Genomic DNA, 18,593 nt, shown 5'->3' on the forward strand with positions numbered 1-18,593 from the left:
AGGGCGGGAAAAATGTACCCAACGTGGCCCTCATCCTGATGACTACCTTCGTGTGCGGCTGCATCAAGCTGTGTGTAGATCCCCAGTACGCAAACTCCAAGTGTCACTACGTGCTGAGGTTCTATCTGTCCCCGGTGTTGCGAAGGATGGGCCTGGTCACATTGCCGCGGAACGCTCTGTGCAGTTGGGCGGTGCCGTACCACCTATCCTTCGTGGAGCAGTTTCTGCAGGAAAACACCTTTGACCACCGGTCCATCAGGCAGTGGTCTGCACGGAATGTCCTCAAGGCCCGACGGGAAAAGGAAACGGTGGATCATGTCGGATGGTTCCCCGAGCAGACCGTCAAAGTCATTTGGCGGAATGCCTCATCACCAGAACTTTCAAACAAGCACCAAGACGTAGCTTGGCTGGTGGTGAGAAGGGCCCTCCCCATCAGATCCTTCATGCACACCCGAAGTCTGGCCCCCTCCGCACAGTGCCCCCGCGTTGGCTGTGGTGGGGAAGAGACGGTCGCACACCTCCTCCTGGAATGTGCCTTTGCAAAGCAGGTGTGGAAAGAGATGCAGTGGTTTTTGTCAAGGTTCAGCCCAAGCAGCTCTGTAACACAGGAGTCTGTGCTCTACGGGCTGTTCCCAGGGACGCACACCGAGACAAACATCAACTGCTGCTGGAGGACTATCAATTCGGTGAAAGACGCCCTTTGGTCTGCCCGAAACTTGCTGGTCTTCCAGCGCAAAGAGTTGTCCACCACCGAATGTTGCAGACTGGCACATTCCAAGGTCCAGGACTACGTGCTGAGGGACGCACTAAAGCTTGGGGCAGCCGCAGCAAAGGCTCAATGGGGAAAGACCACAGTGTAAGGTTCCCCCACCAAGCTGGACTGAGGGGCTGGATCCATGGGAAACCCCTCGAACTGTATCGTTAATATTCTCAATTGCTGTAACTGTAAAACTGTAATTGACATGACAATTGTGAAAAGGAAGGGTTGGGAAGGAACTCATGACAGTATTGAAGGAAACTGATCTCCCTTGCAATGTTTGTATTTTTTGGTGCTGTTTGGAAACTGTCTGGCAATGTAATTTTTACAGATGTTTATGAATAAAGTATATTTTGGAAATAAAAAAAAAGGTGCAAGTTAAATGCATTCTGACTAGCAGTGAACAGGGTATACCTCAAAAGGCAGAGAATAAATGGAGGGGTTAGATCAGAAATGGGACATAAGAGGCAGACCATAAAATATAAGGGAGAGTATAATATAAAAGCAGAAGAAATACTTTTTGGGAGAAACGGGAGAAAACTCTGTAAAATTTCCATACAGTTATATATGACTTATTCAAGCAAAAAGACACACAGGTCAACTTCTAATTTACAATTGTCTCTGAGTAGAGTCATTGGGCTGAATTTTATATTGACAATGGGTGTCCCGACAGTAGTATAAGGGTCTGAAAGGGTTAATGTTAAGAATGTGTAAAGAATACCTCCTACCATGATGATGCAAGAGATCACATGTGAGAGAGACTTGAAGAGAGATGCAGCATAGCTTCAGAGGAGTCTCACAGACTGGTGTGGAGCTGGACATAGTCATAATGTAATAAATGTTAATATTCTAAGTACTCAAGATGAAGGAGTCTCTCTAAGCTTGACTAACTAAGTATATTAAGGTGGCAGCATACCAACCAAACATAGCAACAATGGGCTAGAAGATGGGGGGGGGGGGGGGGGTAAGGTGGGGCAGTGAGCCCACCTCGGCCCTTGATCAGATCCCCAGCCAAATTTAATGATGGGCAGGAAATGAATTGCCCGCCATCGGGGACGTCTTCTCTTTTAGGGACAAGATCCCATCCCAGGAGCTGCCAGCCAATTGGAGGGCCAATAGCTCAGCAGTACCAGAAGCACCACCGGGAGTGGTAGCCACTGCCGGTACTGCAGGAGGCCCAGGGCAGCAAAGATGGAGGAGACCGTGGGGCCATGGTAAGTGGGGTCGGGATTGCCGGGCCCGGTGAGCAAGCGTGCCCATTGGTGAGGGCAGCGGAGGTCTCACCACAAGGGCGGCCACCGGCGCCAGAAGGACCGTCGGAAAGGAGGGGCACTTTATTAACATATATAAATCAGGCTTCCGCAGTGCAATTGGGAGCTCAACTTAAATTTAACTGCTGCTGCTGCTTGGGTTTCCCAAGGCTCAAAAAACAGGACAGAGAATTAGAGGTGGGAGTTTCTGGCTCCACATAATTAAGTGCCTTTTCTAACACTCCCTGTGGGCCACGAATGCTCCTCCCAGCCCCTCAAGGAAACCTCCACCTCCCCCACCATTGTCCCCAAAGTTTATCTGTTGTCTAATTGCCCAATGACTATTTTCAGATTATTACAGCAGTTGATAGTGTTCATCCATTTTAAACAAAACAATCTGAACTCCTGGGTTGTTTCTCACAGCAAGTTAATGTGCAAATATTAATTCATAACGTTTCAATAACTAAGCTGAAGACTGAAAGATTCCATGCTCCATCCAAGCCAAGAAGTTGTCTGCCGTCATGCAACTAATTATTGACAGATGTATGGGAATAAAAAGGGACTTTCCCAATAAACAAATATTACAAACTTATGACTTTGCAATATTAAAGTTTGAATCAAGTACAAGTACAGCTATCGGACTTGGATTAGGGTTTAGAAAATAAACAGCAGCCATTACTACATGAATCCAGGTAATATGCAACGGGTGTTAGCTGTGGCTCCGTGGCAGCACTTCCACCTCTAAGGTCGAAGGTTGTGGGTTCAAGCCTTATTCCAAAGACCTGAGAACAGAAATCTAGACTGACACTCGAATGCAGTACTGAGGTACTGCTGCACTGCTGAAGGTGCCATCTTTAGATATGATAATAGAGTAGGATGAAGTGGGAGGAGGTTCGTGCGGAACATAAAAATCAGCATATACCTATTGGGCCAAATGGCCCTTTCCATGCTAGAAAAAAAATCTAAGTTTTCAAGATGTTATGCTGAACTGACAGAGTCGGCAGAGAGAAGCTAAGAAACTATTTCTACTGATTGGGGAAGCCAGGACTTGGGGACATCAACTTCCTGGGGATTACCATTGACCAGAACTGGACCAGCCATATAAATACTGTGGCTACGAGAACCGGTCAGAGGCTGGATATTCTGCATCAAGTAACTCACCTCCTGACTCCCCAAAGCCTGTCCAACTTCTACAAGGCACAAGTCAGGAGTGTGATGGAATACTCTCCGCTTGCCTACATGAGTGCAGCTCCATCAACAGTCAAGAAGCTCAGCACCATCCAAGAAAAAAACAGCCCGCTTGATCGGCACCCCATCCACCAACTTAAACATTCACTCCCTTCATCACCAATGCACAGTGGCAGCAGTGTGTACCATCTACAAGATGCACTGCAGCACCTCACCATGCCTCCTTCTACAGTACCTTCCAAACCTGTGACTTTTTTTACCACCTAGAAGGACAAGGGAAACACCACCAAATGCAAGTGCCCACAGTCACATATCATCCTGACTTGGAACAATATTCACTGTTGCTGGGTCAAAATTCTGGAACTCCTTTCCTAATAGCACTATGGGTATACCTACACCACACAGACTGCAGCAGTTCAAGGTGGCGGCTCATCACCACCTTCTCAAGAGCAATCAGGGATGGGCAATAAATATCAGTGATGCCCACATCCCACGAACGAAGGAAAAAAAAAATAGACCTGACTGTAGATTTTCAGGCTTTCAGGAATGAAGTTAGGGAACACTTCTACATGCAAAGGCTGCTAGAAGTTTAGAACTCCCTTCTGAAAACGGCACTTGATGCGAAATCATTTATTAATTTTAATTCCGAGATAGATCAATTTTTGTTAACCAAAGGTATTAAGGGATATGGGGAAAAGGAGGGTTTATGCAGCTAGGTCACAGATCAGCCATGATTACTTTGAATGGCAGAACAGGTGAGAGGGGTTTACTGGCCTACTCTTGTGCCCATGTACAGACTGAAGTTAAAACCTAAGAGATGACAATATATAAACTGTTCTTTAAAAATCTCCCAAGAAAATTCAATGTATTTTGTGGCTCCTTAACGGCATACCAATGGTGATATTTACTTTACAATTTTTCAGATCTTGTCTGTCCTAGGTTTAAAATTCGATGTTCAGTATACAGACGTATGCCCAATGTTTGCAGAAAGATTAAAAGGCCAGAATTTGTCTTTTGATTGCCACAATAACAGCACAAATAAAGAATTCAATATCACATCATCTCTGACCTGCCAACTGTTTGGAATTATCTGTGGAAGAATGTACTGCAATCTTTATTTTACAACTTCCATTCTCATGGCACCGATTTTTTGGCGTTCTCCACCACAATCTATTGTTCAGAGACTATTCTTTCAAAGGGAATTAAATAGTTGCTTGCTAAAGTAGAATATAAAAAGGAAGTAGGAAGAGTAAGGTTCTGTTAAATGGTTCATACGCCTGTACAGGCTTGATGGGCCGAATGGCCTGTTTCTGTGTGTAATATATGTGATTTTACATATTGCCTGAAGAATTAAAAGTTCCCTGTGGCTTAACAAAAGCCCATTACTACAGTATTTTCAATTCTCCCACTTTACCGTCACAATATCTAGTGCTTCATGTCTGAGGCCAGAAATTCCCAGGCTGGCAAGATTTTTGATGCAATGGCAACAGGCTGCAATTTGAATCTTTAGTCATCCTGGCTCTTTAAAGGGTGGGCTTTATAATACCCCTTTGTATAAATGGACAGATACATTATAATCCAATGTAATTGAGAGAAACACATGATTTATACCCATTGTAATGCAGGACACCAGGGACCTTGAGTCACCAGGGATCCAACATGGATAGAAATCATGGTGGGGAGAGAAGTATCTAAATTCAAAGTCTACTTTCAGCTCAGGCACCCACTCACAGACCTAACCATATGTTTATATTCCTGCCTTAGTGATGATCCCCTTATGATGTGGTGTTTTTGTACCAGCCTATAAAATTTTAACACCAGCTACATCACCTTAAAACAAAGGTAAGTACTTTTTTTGAACCTCTCAACCAGCATTTTCCCTCTTCACTTTTAATTGCTCAGAAAATCAAGAAAGGAGCAGCCAGTTATAGTGTTTGTACCTAAGCCAATTCCAAGCTGTGCCTTAGCTCAGTGCAGTTAGTATTTTATGTGAAATGAAATTTGACTTTTTAGATGTAACTTCATGTTAAGTCAACATATTTTTGGCTCAGATAACATATTCAGCTTCTACACAATGGTGAGGCACAAATCTACCACAGCAAAGGTTTAAAACAGATTACATGTCATAAAGGTTTTGAACTCTGGCCAACAAAATGTCAAAGAAGGATCCAGCAAACCAAGGCCCGGCACTTCCTCAGAAGTGAAGGAGAAGAAAAGTTAACAGGTGCAATACCCTGCAAACTACTTATAAAAGAAACAGGGAACTGTTCACTCAGCTGCTCATGTCCTTACTCACAACAAGTCCCCTCACCCATCATGCCTTTGCTTGCTGACCTACAATGGCTCCCGGTTAAGCAGTGTCTTGATTTTAAAATTCTCATCTCAGTTTTCAAATCCCTCCATGGCCATGACCTTCCCTACCTCTATAATCACCAGTCATGAAGACCTTCACCTGTCACGAATGAGGCATATTAATTTTGTCATCTGAACATCAATGTTAAACTGTGGCTGGAGTGAAGAGATGACTTATTTAAAGAGATCAACAGTGGCTGGGAAAACATTTGCATACTAAGACAGTGCTTGGAGAGTCAAAAGAATTGCTCACTGATTCAATTCACAGAGATTGGGCTGGGCAATGGTGATCCACATCTTGTTGGTGTAAGAGACAGCACTACAGCCCCCACCACCGCCCCCCACACTGAGAACTTTGAAATCCACAAACCACAGGAGCGGTTGTTCCCAAATAAGGGATTAGTCACATAACTAACCTGCTGGCCAACTTGGAAGTTTTGAATTGTGCTCACAGGACAGTTTGAAGACAGATTGCAACTGAATCTGGAACAAGGGAGCCTCTTTCCTGGCTGGGCTCCCTCTCGTTTTCTCATAAGCCTGCGGACCCACTGAAGTCGCTTACACTTCAAGAGAGAAAAGACTCAACTGAAACAAGTTAAAGCGTGCAATGGGCACCAATGAACAGCAGGACTTACCGGGCAACCAAAGACTCCACATTGAACCCAAAGAACAGTAAATACACCCAGCTATTGCCTCAAACTTTTCCCCTTTATTCTTTCTACTTTTTCCATCACTAATCTGCGTGTATGTTTATCGCATATACATGCTAGCATGCTCGTGTCGTGTATTCGTAGTCGTTAACCAGATTAGAGTTTAAGGTTAATAAACTTCCACCTTTCTTGTTTAAATCTAAGAAAACCTGTCTAATTGATTTCTTTGCCTTACAATTGGAAAGCGGTGAACAAAGGGTTCACTGAGAGGGAGCTAAAACACTGTTTTTAAAATTAAACCCTGTATTAAACCAGGCAAAGGCAGAGAGGGAACCCCTAGACCCTTTTCTCACCTGGTTGTTACAGCCCCCAACCCTACAGCCTTCTGAGTTATCTGCACTCCTCTAATTCTGGCCTCTTGGGCATCCCTGATTTTAATTGCATCACCATTGGTGGTTGTGCCTTCAGCTGCCAAGGCCCTAATCTCTAGAATTCCCTTCCTAAACCTCTCCGCCTCTCTACTTCTATTTCCTCTTTTAAGACACTGCTTAAAAGCTACCTCTTTGACCAAGCTTTTGGTCATCAGTCCCAACAACTGCTTTTGTGGTTTCGTATCAAATTTCACTTTATAACATTCATGTGAAGTGCCATTGGAAATTTTACTACGTTCAAGAAGCTATATAAATACAAGTTGTTGTTGACTATACAATGAGACAAAGAAAAGAGGTTAAAAAAAAATGTGCAACAGCTAAGTTAACACAAGGAAAAAGGCAGAAACTGGGGTGAAGCAAAGGCGGAGGTTGGGGCAATACAGGTAATGGAAGACTGAATTGATTACAGAAAAAGTTGGGAACATAGCAGCTTTGTTTTCATTCATTCATGGGATGTGAATGTTGCTGGCTAGGCCAGCATTTGTTTCCCATCACTAACTGCTCATGAGAACGTGGTGGCGAGTCCCCTTCTTAAACTGCTGCAGTCCATGTGGTATAGGTACACCCACAGTGCTGTTGGGGTGGGAGTTCCAGGTTCTTGACCCAATGACAGTGAAGGAATGGTGATATAGTTCCAAGTCAGGTGGGTATGCGGCTTGGAGGGGAACTTGCAGCTGGTGGTGTTCCCATCCTTCTGCTTCCCTTGTCCTTTTAGGTGTAAGAGGTCATGGGTTTTGAAGGTACTGTCAAAGGAGGCTTGGCGAGTTGCTGTAGTGCATCTTGTAGATGATATGAACTGCTACCACTGGTGATGGAGGGAGTGAATGTTTAAGATGGTGGATGGGGTGCCGATCAAGCGGGCTGCTTTGTCCTGGATGGTGTTGCGCTTCTTGAGTGTTGGAACTACACTCATTCAGGCAAGTGGAGATTATTCCATCACATTTCTGACTTGTGGCTTTTAGATTGTGGACAGGCTTTGGGGAGTCAGGAGACGAGTTATCTGCCACAACATTCTGAACCTTTGACCTGCTCTGTTTGCCACAGTATTTATACGGCTGGTCCAGTTAAGTTCCTGGTCAACTGTAAGCCCCAGGAAGTTGACGGTGAGAGAATTCAGTGACGATAATGCCATTGAAAATCATGGCCAGATGGTTAGATTCTCCCTTGTTGGAGATGGTCATTGCCTGGCACTTGTGTGATGCGAATGTTACTTGCCACTTATCAGCCCAAGCCTGAATGTTGTCCTGGTCTTGCTGCATGGGCTCATAAACTGCTTCAGTATCTGGGGAGTTGCAAATGGTTGCGCCTAGGACACTACCCTGGGAAACTCCTGCAGCAATGCCCTGGGGCTAAGATGATTGGCCTTGAAAAAGACATCAATTTTCCTTTATGCCAGGTAAGACTTCAACCAGTGCAGAGCTTTCCCCCCGATTCCCATTAACATCAATTTTGTTAGGATTCCTTGATGCCACTCTCGGTCAAGTACAGTCACTCACACCTCACCTCTTGAATGCTGTGGATGCTGCTGGCAAGGCCAGCATTTGTTGCCCATCCCTAATTGCCCTTGACAACTGAGTGGCTTGCTGGGCCATTTCAGAGGGCAGTTAAGAATCAACCACATTGCTGAGCATTTAGAGTCACATGTAGGCCAGTCTGGGTAAGGACAGCAGATTACATTCCTTAAAGGAAAAAGATGGGCTTTTATGGCAGTCTGGTAATTTCATGATCACCATTACTGAGACGAGCTTTTTATTCCAGATTTATTAGTTAACGGAATTTAAATTCCACTAGCTTCTATGGTGGGATTTGAACTCATGTCTCCAGAGCATTAGTCTAGGCTTTTGGATTACTTGTCCAGTAACATTACCACCACACTACCTTTCCCACACAGTAAATTTATTTTTCTGATTAGATATGAATTTGTTGTAAACTTGTGCCACAGGCATGCCATATCAACAATGTTTAGTTTAGAGATACAGCACTGAAACAGGCCCTTCAGCCCACCGAGTCTGTGCCGACCATCAACCACCCATTTATACTAATCCTACACTAATCCCATATTCCTACCACATCCCCACCTGTCCCTATATATTTCCCTACCACCTACCTATACTAGGGGCAATTTATAATGACCAATTAACCTACCAACCTGCAAGTCTTTGGCATGTGGGAGGAAACCGGAGCACCCGAAGGAAACCCACGCAGACACAGGGAGAACTTGCAAACTCCGCACAGGCAGTACCCAGAATCGAACCCTGGAGCTGTGAGGCTGCGGTGCTAACCACTGCGCCACTGTGTTCCCCACTGATGAATGTATGTCAGGAAATAATGGGATAAGTGAGTTATGCCATGAGTTGCATTGCCACATAGTTTGTTGCAATATTTACATCATTCCACCAACAGCCTTACCAAAGCAATAAAAAGACATTCTTGCCACTCAAAGCTCCATTGCAGTCAATGATGTTTGCCAATTTATTGAATTTCTGTTATATTTCATGCCGCAGTCAGCTAGCCTAAAAAAATAATGATATTTGTGACCTGGTAATGACATGATTTGTAGCCAACACATGACTCTCAGCATGAACAGCCAACAAAGGAACCTTTAATGGTGTGGAACCTCACCCGAGCAGTCTGGAAATTGTCCCTAGTCTACTTTCTTTCCAAATCTCTCATTCTTCACAGTTTTGCCATCCAGAGCGTCGTTAGCCTCTCAAGGCAATTACTTTCAGGGCCTCCACGTCTTTATACATGTTAAGGTGAAAGCATTGTAATAACCTATACACTGGGCATTCCCCCATGTTTGATTATTATGGATAACCTGGAGGAGGGGCATTGTAAACAGGCATGCCACTCGGAGCAACATGGCCAAAGACTGAACCAATTTTGCTTCTAGTCTGCCCGCCAGAGGAGCTCTGCATGCACTGACGGCACTTCGGCAAGGGAGCAACTGGCCACCTGTGCGACGTGCTCCATGAAGATCTAAAGTCCACCACACACAGGGTTTTGTCACTGACAATTAAGGTGACAATGGCCCTCAATTTCTACAGCACTGGTTTCTTCCAAAGATGCACTGGAGCCCTCTCATATCAGCCACTGAGCGGTGAGAACTGCATGCAACAGGTATCTTCCACACTGTATCCAGCTTCATTAACTACAACTCATCCCCTATGCAGTAAAAATACCGGTCCATCTAATTCCACAGATTGCTGGCTTCCCAAGATGCAGGGGCTACTGATGGGACCCACATGCCACTGAAAATTCCACTCACAGAACCTGTCATTTTTATCAGCACAAAGGATTGCCCACTAATTGCCTGTGATGCCCAACCAGGGATTTTTCATGTAAATTTAGCATTGGAGAAACACTCAACAGGAAAGTGCAGAAACTGGAGATTACTCATTAAACAGCCTTTAATTTTTTTTAACAACTTTAATTAAATATTTAAGTTTGATTTAGTTTATTTTCAGAAGTTTCACATCATTTACTTCCCAGTGCCATGCCTCAATTTGACTTATGGTGTCAGTTCTCAGCTATTTATAGAGCCATGTGGTTGGTCTGTGGAGTAGGTCATTGCCTGTGCCATCGACGAGGTTTGTGATTCACTACTGACGTTATAACTCCACAGATAGATCAACATTCCACCACATTACAGTGTATATCAGCACCATGTTGACTGAGGTTTCAGCATGTTTCTCTGATGGAGGAGGGAGGTCCTTGCGAATCCAAGTTCTGCCCCAAATTCCTGGAGTCCTGCAAGCAATGTGCCAAGCAACTTGTTTCTCCCTCTCCTACCCCCATAAATATTGACCCTTTTTTATTGAGCCATGTATCAGAAGGCCTTTATCTGCTGCAACTACAGCCTTTCACATATTGTACTATTGGATAATGTCAAAAGTTTGTGTTTCATATCTACAATAGCTTTATTAGCTGTAAAATCTGATCGAACATTAATGCCTGACACTCTGTAAGGCCAATAGTTGGGCAGTGTGAGAGTACATTTAACACAACTGTGGTAACACAACTGTGAAAGAACAATGAACAATGAATTAAAGGCAATAGAGATCTGTAAATAATTTATGGCAACATTTAATGCAGAACTGCATTGTCAGAGGCACATCTTTCAGAATAGGCATTAAACGGAGGGTCCATTTACTGGATCAGATGACCGTGAAAGGTCCAACGACACTATTGGAAGAGCAGGGAGTTCTTCCAGTGTCTAGGCCAATACTTATCCTCGAGCACCAAAACATATTAAATGGTCATTCATCTCAATTGCTGTTTGTGGATTCTTGCTGTACACAAATTTGGTGCTGTGCTTGCCTAGGAAACATCAGTGACTACACTTCAAACTTAGTTAATTGACTGAAGTACTTTGGGACACAGAACAGTAATGGATGTCCCAAGTACCTGAAGGGTATATGTAAAGAAGCATTGGCCAGAATTTTACGGTGGATGGATGGGAGCCAGACTAAGACGTGAAAGTCGGTGGTGAACCCGCGTTCGCCTAGCCCGGGAATCTGTCCTGTATTTTACGGGTCCCCAGGCTTTAATTGTCTCGAAGCGGGACTTCTACCCACTTGAGGGAGGAGGTCCCGCCTCAGTGAGCTGCCAGCCAATCAGTGGGCCAGCAGCTCTTAGTCTAGCAGCACCATTGGGAGCTGTGGCCACGGCCGGGACTGCAGCCCAGCCAACACCATGGATCGAGGAGGGAAGGTAAGTAAGGGCATGCCTCACCAATGGGATTGGTCCTTCCCTGGTAAGGCTGGAGTGGTCGTTTGGGGGCAGGGGGGTGTCTTGGGTCCCGGGGGTTGGTTGGGAGGCAGGGGCGGCCCTCAATCGGGCACCCCGTGCCCAACTGCTATGCCCCCCCCACACCGGGGCGTCGAAAGGCTGGCAGGCTGGCAGTTATCGCTGAGAGGCCTTTCATGTCACCAGCACACCCACTTGCCACGTGCAAAATACCCATGGAGGTGTGTGGGGGCCCTTAAGTGGCTGTTAAGTGGCCACTTAAGGGCCTTGATTGGCCTCGGGCGGGCGGGCCGTTTCCCACCCACTCCCCCCCCCCCCACCAACCGCCGTAAACTTGTCCGAAGGCAGAAGTGGGGCGGGGAGGCCTCCTGGAGCCTGCCACTCAATTTTATGCTGCCCCCATGCCACCATGCAACCCACTGGGGCGGCGTAAAATTCCAGCCATTGTCTTTTAGTGAGCTACATTGAATCCACTAAGAAATTACTCCTAAAACGGCCCAAATTATAAGACGTCAAAAAATTTGAATTAACATTTAAATTATTTATAGGATAATTACTTCAGCTCCATTTGAGCAGTTTTCATGGTGTCACAGAACAGCGTGCCTTTAAAAAAAAACTAAGAGGCACTGTGTGCCAGCAGCTGCACCTGTCCCTAGGCCACAGCAGGAGAGGTCACATGGTGTACTGTAACAATTTGACTGTGTGTAAAAACCGGCTGAAACCCCCAGTTTTGAGAAACATCAGTGAAGCGTGTTTGCCTTGAAAGAAATCCAAATTATAGACCTGTCGTTATACCTCGTGTTGAAAGAACTGTTTGACACCTGCTGCAACCGAAGTGCTTTGAATGCCTATCAAATAAAGACTGTTCATCAAATTCGCGTAGAAACTTCGAGTGGCATCTGATTTTTTTTTAAAACTAGGATACCTCATCCATCAGGAACGTAACTCACAAAGACTTACCACCCAGTTATTTATTTATTCTTAAGAAACAGCTAATATTTTATAAACTTTTTTTTTTTTAAAAACGGTTAACCGTTCATTTTTGAATGTGTGTGTGTGAATGGGGGAGTTAGATAAATAAGAAATTATAAGGTCCTTAGATATAAATTTATCTTGTGTTAAGATTTAGTTTATTAATAAAGTTAATTTTTTTTTGTATAAAGATACCTGGTTTGGTCTGTTTTATTCTGGGGGTTAATAAAGTGTTTAATTTGGCTGTTTTCTAGTTAGGTGGGAAAACTTAAATAATGTGCTGCGACCTTTGGAGTGATGGAACTGAATTAATAGTGCAAGGCACCCGCCTCGGTCATAACAATGGAAAGTCCTACATTTTGCAATAGGTTGGAGACCTTGTATGACAAATAACATGCTTTGTAACTGGCAAAGTGGCTGAGCAAAGACCTATCCAGCAAGACAGGTTCATAAACATTTGTAACGTTACACCATCAGTGCTCAATTGTGAAATGTTAACTTCATTATCAAAAATGTATCAAAGAGATTGCGTTCTGGATATGATTCATTCCATATACTACTTATGCCAAAAATAACAGCTTGAAATCCCAAATCTAATTATAAATTTTTGTATTTTACTTTTTGATCATGCTGGTTTTCCTAGCTAATATATTCCTGCATGGAAATACAAAGGAAATGGTTTTCTATCTAAAACCCTGCGTGGAAATACAAAGGAAATGGTTTTCTATCTAAAACCCTGCGTGGAAATGCAAAGGAAATGGTTTTCCATCTAATATCCTGTGTGGAAATGCAAAGGAAATGGGTTCCAGTGACATCCCTATGTGGAAATGCAAAGCAAATTGAGGGCATTTTTCTCAGTAGCAGCACTTCCCCTTAATAAACAGTAGGAAATTCACTGCTAAAGCACTAGAATAGAGCTGCCACAGAACTTTAACAAAGTTGAAACAAAAAGCAAATTGAAATTCAATTTTAAATACCTACTTAAGCATTGCTGCCAAAGATTTTGACTGGCTATGGTTTTTCTACAAGCTCTCAACTCTGTTCATGAAGACAACGGATACACCTCCAAATCCCATTAGGATCATCAATAGGAGCAGGAATCTTGAGCAGGACATACCCTTATGCAGCAAGTTTACCACATACTTAGAGCCCACAATGAAACTAATGTATATGGCTTCACACAAGCACTTGCAAAAGTGCCATCTGCTCAAAACCGACCAAATAAATATCTAATGTTCACTATTAGTGGAGGAAGCACTTTATCGTCTCAGGTACTCCACATATATTTTTTAAAGTGCAATGAGGCCTAACAAATCCACAGTGGGAAGGAGGCGTGTGCAAGGCCCAATGGAAATTACTCCTCGAGTTAGTTCACAGCATGGACCCTATCGGGAGGCTGTCAATAAAGAGGAACTAAGTGCTCCTTCTGAAAGGGGCACCACTAATACACTGTAACAGAATAGAAACTGTTATAATCTCCAGAAGCTATTACTGTATCAAATTTGTTACTTCCAGAAAAATGTCACCCATTGAACAGGATAACAGGCTGATTGATGATCGATCCTCAATTTCCCTAAAGACTTACAAGTGGACCCCATTACTAAATTAACTGAACGATGTAGATAAATGCACTTGCTTTGGGTGTGGTCAGGCTCCATGGGGTCATTAGTAAGCATGCTTATTCACCAACGCTTTGCTGGTTTCACAGCATCATGCCAATTTTCCAACTTGGGCTTTCAAATGGCTTGAAAGACTGGCCGCCGTAATGTTTTTAAATCATGATTTATCAACACATTTTGTAGTTAGTGAAGACAAGAAAGGTTTCCTAAACACTTCTGCAAAAATTATGTGCCCTGTTAAAAAAAGTCATTATCTAGTTTTTGAAGTTGGAGATGCCGGGATTGAATTATGATGAGCAATATGTGAATTGTGCACGTTTCCACCGGAAAAGAGCAGGTTAAAAAGGCGTTACAATTTTTTTTTTAGGATTTTTAAGAGAACTGATAACTGTAGACCATAACAAGTTGTTACACTTTATCCAGAACACTCGAACCAGGGGACAGACTTGTGGTTAGAGGGGTGTTAATTTCTAACCTGCAGAAAAAATATTTCAGGGAGTGAGCTATAAATCTGTGGAACAGGCTCCCTAGGAAGATGGTGGAAGCAGATTGTATTGATCGATTCAAGTGCAAATTAGAAAGATTTCTGTCAAATAATATTTTAGGATGTGGTATGTGCAATTTGAGACATGACATACAAGCTTCAGGGGAACAGATAACTTTGAACCCACAGTTCTCGACTTTTACAGCTATTGGGGGTTTGCTAACCTCATGTTTGGGTCAACTGGAGACTAACACCTGGGGCTGGATTTTGCCACGAGTCGGAGCCAGGTTTGGAGGTGGGCGTGATGCCAATTTCTCACTGCCGGTCAGCTTGCCAGTCTGCCATCATGTTCCCACATCTGGCCTATTTGCAGGAAGGCAGCTTCTGGGGCAGTGATGGCAATCTGCCCACCAGGCCAGAGTGGGTCCAGAGATGCACCCTGCAAAGCAGCCCAGCATTAATCCTGTGGGTTCACAGAATCACAGAAAGTTTAAGACACAGAAAGAGACCACTTGACCCATCATGTCTGTGCCAACCGAAAAACGGTCCACCCATTCTAATCCCACCTTCCAGCATTTGGTCTGTAGCACTGCAGATTACGGCACTTAAGGTCCAGGGGCTCCCCCTCCACAATGTCTGCCACAGTTCATTTTGTTGAACATGCCTCTTCCAGTGGTGCTGCCAAGGCTCCAGAACTGCCAGCCTTCTGATTGGCCGGGAGAATCAAGAGCTTGCTCGCCATCCATAATAGGGCAGTGAATGTGGAGGCTGGGAAGATTGTCAGAGGCTGTGCTTCCGGCAATTACGAGCGCAGGACCCCATTTGGTCAGGGTCTCGAAACCCACAGTAAAATCCAGCCCCTGGGGAGCAGATTAGCATTTCTGCAACAAAGTACAACTTTTGTAGGAGTTCTGAAACTCTACAGATTGCTATTTTGTAATTAATCTTCAAATTTACAGAATCTTTTTCAGTTGCTTAATAATTAGGGAAGGCAATTTGAAAATGTTCAACTCTCCAAAATACCATACCAAATACTAATTTGGCACACCAAATACATTCTGCCTGTGTGCTTTAACATTGGCATTAATCCAAAGTGTGTAAAACACATGCAGACACTCCACAGTGTTTCCAGCAAAAATATAAATAAAGGATTTTAATTTGGGAAAATTCAATGAAAAGATCAATTCCTGTTTAAATTAAGAATAGGCTTCTGTTCCTGCAAAGCACCAATATATGGTTTTCATTAAAACAGGAATGTTGCTTTGGAAAACCTGTAAACTATATTATAGTTAATATAAGGTGGATGATTACCTCTGCTTCCTTGTTTGCTATTTCTCTTAATGCTAAACAAACCTACAAATCCTACAGAAGAAACCTAGTGTTACCGTGTGGTCCACATTCAGTTGTTTCTCTTCTGTTCACAGAATGAAATACTCGGATTGCTCTGCAAGTATGAAAATGTCTTTTAGCCGCAAAACATTTTCAAAGTCATGTGACTGAACTCTTTGACGAGTCGGTAACATCAGAATGAATCCCAATCCCAGTTTAATGAGTGCTGCCTCACATGTGCACTTTGCTGGAGTGCCACTCTTCTTAATTACTAAATAATTAGCAAATTAACTAAACAATAATTTCAATGCTTTAAATACTCTGCAGGTACATTATATAAAAACGAACTTTACTACAAGGCTTTGTAAGAAGTGTTACAACCTCATAGGAAATACACATTAAAAAGCTTGTAGTTTTACAAGGGACAGGAATGGATGTTGCAGGTTCCAGGATTTAGATGTTTCAGTAAGAACGGAGAAGATGGTAAAAGAGATGGGGGGGGGGGGGGTGTGGCATTGTTAATCAAGGAGAGTATTACGGCGGCAGAAAGGACGTTTGAGGACTCGTCTACTGAGGTAGTATGGGCCGAGGTTAGAAACAGGAGAGGAGAGGTCACCCTGTTGGGAGTTTTCTATAGACCTCCGAATAGTTCCAGAGATGTAGAGGAAAGGATAGCGAAGATGATTCTCGACAGGAGCGAGAGTAACAGGGTAGTTGTTATGGGGGACTTTAACTTTCCAAATATTGACTGGAAATACTATAGTTCGAGTACTTTAGATGGGTCAGTTTTTGTCCAGTGTGTGCAAGAGGGTTTTCTGACACAGTATGTAGACAGGCCAACCAGGGGCGATGCCACATTGGATTTGGTACTGGGAAATGAACCCGGCCAGGTGTTAGATTTAGATGTAGGTGAGCACTTTGGTGATAGTGATCACAATTCGGTTAGGTTTACCTTAGCGATGGGCAGGGACAGGTATATACCGCAGGGCAAGAATTATAGCTGGGGGAAAGGAAATTATGATGCGATTAGGCAAGATTTAGGATGCGTAGGATGGGGAAGGAAACTGCAGGGGATGGGAACAATCGAAATGTGGAGCTTATTCAAGGAGCAGCTACTGCGTGTCCTTGATAAGTATGTACCTGTCAGGCAGGGAGGAAGTTGTCGAGCGAGGGAGCCGTGGTTTACTAAAGAAGTTGAAGCACTTGTCAAGAGGAAGAAGGCGGCTTATGTTAGGATGAGACGTGAAGGCTCAGTTAGGGCGCTTGAGAGTTACAAGCTAGCCTGGAAGGATCTAAAGGGAGAGCTAAGAAGAGCGAGGAGAGGACACGAGAAGTCATTGGCGGATAGGATCAAGGAAAACCCTAAGGCTTTCTATAGGTATATCAGGAATAAAAGAATGACGAGAGTTAGATTAGGGCCAATCAAGGATAGTAGTGGGAAGTTGTGTGTGGAATCAGAGGAGATAGGGGAAGCGTTAAATGAATATTTTTCGTCAGTATTTACAGTAGAGAAAGAAAATGTTGTCGAGGAGAATACTGAGATACAGACTACTAGGCTAGATGGGATTGAGGTTCACAAGGAGGAGGTGTGAGCAATTTTGGAAAGTGTGAAAATAGATAAGTCCCCTGGGCCAGATGGGATTTATCCTAGGATTCTCTGGGAAGCCAGGGAGGAGATTGCAGAGCCTTTGACCTTGATCTTTATGTCGTCAGTGTCGACAGGAATAGTGCGGGAAGACTGGAGGATAGCAAATGTTGTCCCCTTGTTCAAGAAGGGGAGTAGAGACAGCCCTGGTAATTATAGACCTGTGAGCCTTACTTCGGTTGTGGGTAAAATGTTGGAAAAGGTTATAAGAGATAGGATTAATAATCATCTTGAAAAGAATAAGTTCATTAGCGATAGTCAGCACGGTTTTGTGAAGGGTAGGTCATGCCTCACAAACCTTATTGAGTTTTTTGAGAAGGTGACCAAACAGGTGGATGAGGGTAAAGCCGTGGATGTGGTGTATATGGATTTCAGTAAGGCGTTTGATAAGGTTCCCCACGGTAGGCTATTGCAGAAAATACGGAAGTATGGGATTGAAGGTGATTTAGTGCTTTGGATCAGAAATTGGCTAGCTGAAAGAAGACAGAGGGTGGTGTTTGATGGCAAATGTTTATCCTGGAGTTTAGTTACTAGTGGTGTACCGCAAGGATCTGTTTTGGGGCCACTGCTGTTTGTCATTTTTATAAATGACCTGGATGAGGGTGTAGAAGGGTGGGTTAGTAAATTTGCAGATGACACGAAGGTCGGTGGAGTTGTGGATAGTGCCGAAGGATGTTGTAGGTTACAGAGGGACATAGATAGGCTGCAGAGCTGGGCTGAGAGATGGCAAATGGAGTTTAATGCAGAAAAGTGTGAGGTGATTCACTTTGGAAGGAGTAACAGGAATGCAGAGTACTGGGCTAATGGGAAGATTCTTGGTAGTGTAGATGAGCAGAGAGATCTTGGTGTCCAGGTACATAAATTCCTGAAAGTTGCCACCCAGATTAATAGGGCTGTTAAGAAGGCATATGGTGTGTTAGCTTTTATTAGTAGGGGGATCGAGTTTCGGAGCCACGAGGTCATGCTGCAGCTGTACAAAACTCTGATGCGGCCGCACCTGGAGTATTGCGTGCAGTTCTGCATTATAGGAAGGATGTGGAAGCTTTGGAAAGGGTGCAGAGGAGATTTACTAGGATGTTGCCTGGTATGGAGGGAAAGTCGTACGAGGAAAGGCTGAGGGACTTGAGGTTGTTTTCGTTAGAGAGAAGGAGGAGGAGAGGTGACTTA

At 43.9% G+C, this 18,593-nt stretch overlaps 1 protein-coding gene across 7 annotated transcripts in view; it reads right to left on the bottom strand.

Moving 5' to 3' along the window:
• The window catches only part of slco4a1 (solute carrier organic anion transporter family, member 4A1), a 205,568-nt gene that overhangs the window by 144,213 nt on the left and 42,762 nt on the right, over positions 1-18,593 (bottom strand). The window contains exon 1 of one of the 7 annotated variants that reach the window (XM_068048433.1): positions 5,964-6,019. The exons of the other annotated variants lie outside the window; for them this stretch is intronic. The gene's annotated coding sequence lies outside the window, so the exon portion shown is untranslated. Of the gene's footprint in view, positions 1-5,963; positions 6,020-18,593 lie in introns of those variants that run through there. 7 annotated transcript variants of the gene reach the window in all.

This window comes from Heterodontus francisci, chromosome 16 (assembly GCF_036365525.1).
Source record: "Heterodontus francisci isolate sHetFra1 chromosome 16, sHetFra1.hap1, whole genome shotgun sequence".
NCBI classification, from domain to species: Eukaryota; Metazoa; Chordata; class Chondrichthyes; order Heterodontiformes; family Heterodontidae; genus Heterodontus; species Heterodontus francisci.